The 8390-nt window shown below is 48.9% G+C and overlaps 1 non-coding gene across 1 annotated transcript; it reads left to right on the forward strand.

The window, feature by feature from the left end:
- The first annotated feature begins 3295 nt into the window (after positions 1-3295).
- On the forward strand, positions 3296-3368 carry TRNAM-CAU (transfer RNA methionine (anticodon CAU)). The gene has a single exon. It is a non-coding gene; the product is annotated as a tRNA-Met (tRNA).
- The last annotated feature ends 5022 nt before the right edge of the window (positions 3369-8390 follow it).

Raw genomic sequence — 8390 nt, forward strand, 5'->3', positions numbered from 1 at the left:
CTCTGTATCCTATCCCTACCCTCCAGCATATCTACCACTCCTCCCAGTTTAGTGTCATCCACAAATTTGCTGAGAGTGCAATCCACACCATCCTCCAGATCATTAGTGAAGATATTGAACAAAACCGGCCCCAGGACCGACCCTTGGGGCACTCCGCTAGATACCGGCTGCCAACTAGACATGGAGCCATTGATCACTACCCGTTGAGCCCAACAATCTAGCCAGCTTTCTATCCACCTTATAGTGCATTCATCCAGACCATACTTCTTTAACTTGCTGGCAAGAATACTGTGGGAGACCGTGTCAAAAGCTTTGCTAAAGTCAAGGAACAACATGTCCACTGCTTTCCCCTCATCCACAGAGCCAGTTATCTCGTCATAGAAGGCAATTAGATTAGTCAGGCATGACTTTCCCTTGGTGAATCCATGCTGACTGTTCCTGATCACTTTCCTCTCCTCTAAGTGCTTCAGAATTGATTTCTTGAGCACATGCTCCATGATTTTTCCAGGGACTGAGGTGAGGCTGACTGGCCTGTAGTTCCCAGGATCCTCCTTCTTCCCTTTTTGAAAGATGGGCACTACATTAGCCTTTTTCCAGTCTTCCGGGACTTCCCCTGATCGCCATGAGTTTTCAAAGATAATAGCCAATGGCTCTGCAATCACATCCGCCAATTCCTTTAGCACTCTCGGATGCAGCTCATCTGGCCCCATGGACTTGTGCACGTCCACTTTTTCTAAATAGTCCCGAACCACTTCTTTCTTCACAGAGGGCTTGCCACCTCCTCCGAATGCTGTGCTGCCCAGTGCAGTCGTCTGGGAGCTGACCTTGTTCGTGAAGACAGAGGCAAAAAAAGCATTGAGTATGTTAGCTTTTTCCACATCCTCTGTCACTAGGTTGCCTCTCTCATTTAGTAATGGGCCCACAGTTTCCTTGGCTTTCTTCTTATTGCCAAAATACCTGAAGAAACCCTTCTTGTTACTCTTAACTTCGCTCGCTAGCTGCAACTCCAGGTGTGATTTGGCCTTCCTGATTTCACTTCTGCATGCCTGAGCAATATTTATATACTCATCCCTGGTCATTTGTCCAATCTTCCACTTCTTGTAAGCCTCTTTTTTGTGTTTAAGATCAGCAAGGATTTCTCTGTTAAGCCAAGCTGGTCGCCTACCATATTTACTATTCTTTCTACACATGGGGATGGTTTTTCTCTGTAACCTCAATAAGGATTCTTTAAAATACAGCCAGCTCTCCTGGACTCCTTTCCCCCTCATGTTATTCTCCCAGGGGATCTTTCCCATCAGTTCCCTGAGGGAGTCAAAGTCTGCTTTTCTGAAGTTCAGAGTCCGTATTCTGCTGCTTTCCTTTCCTCCTTGTGTCAGGATCCTGAACTCGACCATCTCATGGTCACTGCCTCCCAGGTTCCCATCCACTTTTGCTTCCCCTACTAATTCTTCCCGGTTTGTGAGCAGCAGGTCAAGAAGAGCTCTGCCCCTAGTCGGTTCCTCCAGCACTTGCACCAGGAAATTGTCCCCTACAGTTTCCAAAAACTTCCTGGATTGTCTGTGCACCGCTGTATTGCTCTCCCAGCAGATATCAGGATGATTGAAGTCACCCATGAGAACCAGGGCGTGCCATCTTGTAGCTTCTGCGAGTTGCCGGAAGAAAGCCTCATCCACCTCATCCCCCTGGTCTGGTGGTCTATAGGAGACTCCCACCACTGCATCACTCTTGTTCCTCAAGCTTCTAAACTTAAACCAGAGACTCTCAGGTTTTTCTACAGTTTCATTCTTGAGCTCTGAGCAGTCATACTGCTCCCTTACATACAGTGCAACTCCCCCACCTTTTCTGGCCTCCCTGTCCTTCCTGAACAGTTTATATCCATCCATGACAGCACTCCAGTCCTCCGAGTTATCCCACCAAGTCTCCGTTATTCCTTGTGTCCCAGGCTTTGTGCATTTGTATATAGGCACTTGAGATAACCCGCTGATCGCCCCTTGTTCTCAGTATGAGGCAGGAGCCCTCCCCTCTCATACGCTCCAGCTCGTGCTTCCTCCCGGTATCCCGCTTCCCCACTTACCTCAGGGCTTTGGTCTCCTTTCCCTGGTGAACCTAGTTTAAAGCCCTCCTCACTAGGTTAGCCAGCCTGCTCACGAAGATGCTCTTCCCTCTCTTCGTTAAGTGGAGCCCGTCTCTGCCTAGCATTCCTCCTACTTGGAACACCATCCCATGGTTGAAGAATCCAAAGCCTTCTCTCCGACACCACCTGTGTAGCCATTCCTTGACTTCCACGATTTGACGGTCTCTACCCCGGCCTTTTCCTTCCACGGGGAGGATGGACGAGAACACCACTTGCACCTCAAACTCCTTTATCCTTCTTCCCAGAGCTACGTAGTCTGCAGTGATCCGCTCAAGGTAATTCTTGGCAGTATCATTGGTGCCCACGTGGAAAAGCAGGAAGGGGTAGCGATCCGAGGGCTTGATGAGTCTCGGCAGTCTCTCCGTCACATCGTGAATCTTAGCCCCCGGCAAGCAGCAGACTTCTCTGTTTTCCCGGTCAGGGTGGCAGATAGATGACTCAGTCCTCCTGAGGAGAGAGTCCCCGACCACCACCACCCACCTCCTTCTCTTGGGAGTGGTGGTCGTGGAACCCCCAACCCTAGGACAGTGCATCTCATGCCTTTCAACTGGTGGAGTCTCCTGCTCCCTTCCCCCAGACGTATCATCTGGGTCACTCCCCGCAATGGTACCTGTGGAGAGAACATGAAAATGGTTACTTACCTGTGTCCGCTTTGCTGGTCCATGGACTTTCCCCCTTCTTCTTCTGGAGGTCACATGTTGCCAGATTTCTTCACAGTCCTCCTGTCCCTGCTGCGCAGCCTGCTCTGAATCTTCAGAACCTTGTGCCCATAGAAGCATATCCTGACGTCTGTCCAGGAAATCTTCAGTTTCTCTTATGCAACGCAGGGTCGATACCTGTTGCTCCAGACCTTGAACCTTCTCTTCCAATATGGAGACCAGCTTGCACTTTGTACAGACAAAGTCGCTTCTGTCCTCTGGAAGAAAGACAAACATGGCACATCCAGTGCAGGTCACAACAGTTGAACACCCCCCATCCATATTACCTTCCTACTATGAGCTTCCTCCGGAGATGCAGTAATGCCTCAGAGAAGTCGTTAGGGTGTAAGCCTCAGTGGGCTCACTCCAGGTGAACTCCCAGGCAAACTCCTGCTGTTTGCTGCTCAGCTGGTTCCCCGCTGCTCAGCTGGTTCTATAAGCACCGAGCCTAAAGCTCTTCCAAGCCTTCTTAGCGCAGCGGGCAGTGCATCAGTCTCATAATCTGAAGGTCCTGAGTTTAAGCCTCAGAGAAGGCAACTCTTCTTGCTCCCTGCTTTAGATTTTCTAACGTAAATCAGAGTAAAAAAGACTAGAACTGAGTGGTTTCTAGACACCCTCCCATCCATCTAACACACACACACAGACTTTTCTAACGGTACGTGTACAGTATGAAATTAGTTCAAAATTATTCGATTCGAAATTTCGGGAGCTATTTTAGACATTCAGGCTTCGGTGTCCCCACTGAAGCGCGTGAATTCAGCAGAGTGCATCCACAGTACCGAGGCTAGCATCGAACGTCGGAGCAGGTGCACCGTGGGTCGCTATCCCACAGTTCCCGCAGTTCCCGCCGCCCACTGGAATACTGGGTTACGCTCCCAGTGCACAATGGGGCAAAAACATTCTTGCGGGTGTTTCTGGTGCGTGTCATCAGGAACCTATGGCGGACAATCGTTTCACGCCTTTTTGGCATGCAGACGCCATACTGCTTTCAGCAGAGGGTGCACCGCTTGCTCTCCTGCAACTATGAATCCGCCTCTCATTTCCTCTTCCCTTCCGATGTAATCTCTACTATCTGCTCTTTCTCTTCCTCATCGAACTCTTCTGCCTCCAACTCTGCTCTCCCGCTGGTGCCACGCTTCCGAGCTTCTCCGGGTTGTCTGTCCTGGGCTCCCGCCTCCGTGAAAACCACGGAAGACAACCATTTCCCGCCTTTCTTCGGCTACCACGAACCAAACAGCACCTCTTCCCCTGCCACTCTGCTCTCCTACATTTCGCGCCCGTTTTCCAGGATTACCCGTGCAGGCGCCATGGAGCCCGCTCAGATCTCCGCTGCAGTTTTAAGCATTTTAAATACCTCGCGCATTATCCAGCAGTATGTGCAGTCCCTGCAAAACGGGGCAAGGAAACGACGACCGTGCGATTACTATACTGATGAGGACATGGACAAAGATGGCACGGCGTGTGGCAATTGGGAGATCATGGTGGCACTGGGCCAGGTTCATGCCGTGGCACGCCGATTCTGGGCCCAGGAAACAAGCACAGACTGCTGGGGCCTCATCGTGTTGCAGCTGTGGGATGATTCCCAGTGGCTGAGAAACTTTTGTATGCGTAAGGGCCACTTTCATGGAGCTTTGCGACTTGCTGTCTCCTGCCCTGAAGTGCAAAGACACCAAAATGAGAGCCGCCCTCACAGTTCAGAAGTGAGTGGCCATAGCCCTGCGGAAGCTTGCAACGCCCGACATCTAGCGGTCAGTCGGGAATAAGTTTAGAGTGGGCAAATCTTCTGTGGGGCCTGCTGTGATCCAAATAGCCAACACAATCATTGATCAGCTGCTATCAAGGGTCGTGACTTTGGGAAATGTGCAGACCATTGTGAATGGCTTTAATGCGCTGGGGTTCCCTGACTGCGGCGGGGCGATAGACATAACGCATATCCCTCTCTTGGCCCCGGAACAGCGGGGCGGCCACTACATAAACCGCAAGGGGTACTCTTCCATGGTGCTGCAAGCCCTGGTGGATCACAAGGGACGTGGCGAAAGGGATGCACAAACAATCCAGTTGGGCCATTGCCCACAAGCTCACCCCAAGCAGCTTGGACTCCTGATGACTGTGATGCTGAGGTTCCTTAGACCCCTGTTCATATTTCAGACCCCAGCCGGTGCAGCATCCCTGCCCAACCACTCACCATCGGCCCCAGGAGAACCAGCTGGTGGGCTGCATCCACAGGCAGGTAGTTTATGCCGCTCCCCTCAGAGCAGCAGCCACAGCTGTGCAGCTAATCCCCACATCTGGTTGCCGGGGATCCAGCTGGATTGTTTGGGCATCCCTTTCAAGACTTGCCCTCAACAACCTGGCAGCCCCCAGCTTTCTCATTGCTCTGTGGTTGTTTGCTCTGTGAAAGGGGCCTCTAGGAATTGGTATTTCCAGAGGCATTAAAGAATCATAAAGGAGAAGGAAAAGTTAATGCCTTAGAAAAGTCTGTGTGTCTGTATTAGATGGATGGGAGGGTGTCTAGAAACCACTCTGCTCTCGTCTTTTTTCTCTGATTTCCAGTGGTAATCAAGGTCGGCCATTGCCAGCAGTTGACAAGAACATGTGAGAGCAGTGGGGGCGGGAAATAAACATGGGGAAATAGTTTTACTTTGTGTAATGACCCATCCACTCCCAGTCTTTATTCAAGCCTAAGTTAACTGTATCCAGTTTGCAAATTAATTCCAATGATCACTACAAAAGGTTCCCCCCACCCCACCCGGCTCTCCTCCTGGTAATAGCTCACCTTACCTGATCACTCTCGTTACAGTGTGTAGGGTAACCCCCATTGTTTCATGTTCTCTGTGTATAGGAGTCTCCCCACTGTATTTTCCACTGCATGCATCTGATGTAGCTCACGAAAGCTTATGCTCCAATAAATTTGTTCGTCTCTAAGGTGCCACAAGTCCTCCTGTTCTTACTCATGGTGTTGTATCCCCATAGTGTGGCCGTTTGGTGTCAGTCCTTTTAAATAAACAATGAGATTTTTTCATAGAAACCATATTTTCCTCATACAGACACAGGAGTAGATTAATCTACAAAGGGAAGGTGATTCCAAGGCAGTTCCGGAGGGAGAAGGAAACGTTTTCAGCATCACTAAATTATTGTGTTGTACCTCACACACACACAGAGTGACAATAAACTCAATTAACTGAGCTACCAACACACTGCACAGGAATGAAATAAACAACTTTATGTTCAAGGAGTTCGGTGCATGTAAATAATACTAAAAATATGTTTTGGGCAACGCATGGAAAAGTCATTGTGTTGTACAACCCACTTGATATAGTTAATACACCACATAATATTTAATGAAGTTAAGAACGATGTGCTTATAAATTAACATGTTGTGCCATTCACACACGCACAAGACCTAGAAAAAACTGAATTATTTGAGCTTCCAACATTTCCACTTTCTCACAGCATGTTAGACCCCCTGCTTTAAATGAAATATGTCTAAAGGCCAGATGTATGAAAGAATTGTCTCGTTCTGTATTTCTTAGCTTTTATCTCAAAAGGTAATAGCCTCATAATCTCCCCCAAACACCCTGGGACCTCTGCAAATTATTAAAATGCCCCTGTTCTCAGCAAGGCCACGACAGTGACCCACAGCTAGAGTGTCTAGGCCAAGCGTTCTGAAGGAGGCAAGTCAAAGATTTTCTCTCTGCTTCCCTTGGCAAGGTCAGAGTGGGAAAACAAAATCCCCCACATGGAAAGTTTTCTGCTGAGAAACCAATACTAGTCTGTTTGGGGACTTTGATTTGAATGGATTATTCTTCTTCTCTTCTGATCTCTGAATTATTTCAGTTCAGTCTTTGTCCTCCAGATGTGTTGCAAGGTGTTGAATTGCGGGGGAGAGAGGCCAAGTCATGACGTCTCTTCCCCTCTTTCATAATTTCTTCCAACTTGTTAGGAAGTTCCTCTGCCTTGATGTGAGTCAAGCAGTGTCCATTGTCTCCGGGCTGTCTCGGAGGAGTCCGCATTGTACACGGTTCCTGGGAGAGTCCTTGGGAGCGTGGATACCTTCACTGGGCCAGCAGCGAGTCTGGCTCCTCCAGCGTCACACCGGAAAGGCTGGCGGTGGCCATTTCCCAGCCTCATCACATATTTCAGTGACGCACCCAGAGCAAAACTCCACCACTTCCCAGACAAGCCTAGCGCACACCATCCACCCAGGTATTAGCCTTCAACAGATCACGACTTTTACAATGATAGCTCACCAGGCCGACTCTGTACAAATCATACCTTAATTCTATGAGAGTGGTGACTATGGGGCTTCCAGGGTGCTGCTTTGAGCACAGCCTGCCACCCCTGGGCTGACACTGCAATGGAGACGTCCCCGTAGAGTCCCTCTCTCCCGGGATAAAGATGGCAGCAGGGCTGGCCTGGGTCACCTGATGTGGGCTTCTGGAGCTCAAGCTGTGGGGCTGAAAAGTGGCGTGCAGATACTGGTGTTCCTGCTGAAGCCTGGGTTTGGAAACCCTCACCCCTCATGGGACCTCAGATTGAGTTCAAGCCCATCTGTCTCCACTGTCATTTTATAGCCCTGCAGCTGCAGCCCCAGAAGCCTGAGTCAGCTGCCCCAGGCTCTGAGACAGGTGCCCTGGGTGTTTTAATCGCTGTGGAGACATAACGTTGGGATATGTCTACAGTGCAATGAATCACCCATGGCTGGCTGGTGTCACATTAATCAGGGTCTTGTGGCTTGGGCTGAAAAGTTGCAGTGTACAAATACAAAGAAACAAGAGCAAAAACCGGTTGCCTTTATTTATTTATGTCATAAATATAAAGGGAAGGGTAAACCCCTTTGAAATCCCTTCTGGCCAGGGGAAAGCTCCTCTCACCTGGAAAGGGTTAAGAAGCTAAAGGTAACCTCGCTGGCACCTGACCAAAATGACCAATGAGGAGACAAGTTACTTTCAAAAGCTGGGAGGAGGGAGAGAAACAAAGGGTCTGTGTCTGTCTATATGCTGGTCTTTACCGGGGATAGACCAGGAATGGAGTCTTGGAACTTTTAGTAAGTAATCTAGCTAGGTATGTGTTAGATTATGATTTCTTTAAATGGCTGAGAAAAGAATTGTGCTGAATAGAATAACTATTTCTGTCTGTGTATCTTTTGTGTAACTTAAGGTTTTGCCTAGAGGGGTTCTCTATGTTTTGGAATCTAATTACCCTGTAAGATATCTACCATCCTGATTTTACAGGGGGGATTTCTTTATTTCTATTTACTTCTATTTTTTATTAAAAGTCTTCTTGTAAAAAACTGAATGCTTTTTCATTGTTCTCAGATCCAAGGGTTTGGGCCTGTGGTCACCTATGCAAATTGGTGAGGCTTTTTATCCAACATTTCCCAGGAAAGGGGGGGTGCAAGTGTTGGGAGGATTGTTCATTGTTCTTAAGATCCAAGGGTCTGGGTCTGTAGTCACCTAGGCAAATTGGTGAGGCTTTTTACCAAACCTTGTCCAGGAAGTGGGGTGCAAGGTTTTGGGAAGTATTTTGGGGGGAAGGACGCGTCCAAACAGCTCTTC

Source organism: Lepidochelys kempii, unplaced genomic scaffold (genome assembly GCF_965140285.1).
Source record: "Lepidochelys kempii isolate rLepKem1 unplaced genomic scaffold, rLepKem1.hap1 scaffold_29, whole genome shotgun sequence".
Classification (NCBI taxonomy): Eukaryota; Metazoa; Chordata; order Testudines; family Cheloniidae; genus Lepidochelys; species Lepidochelys kempii.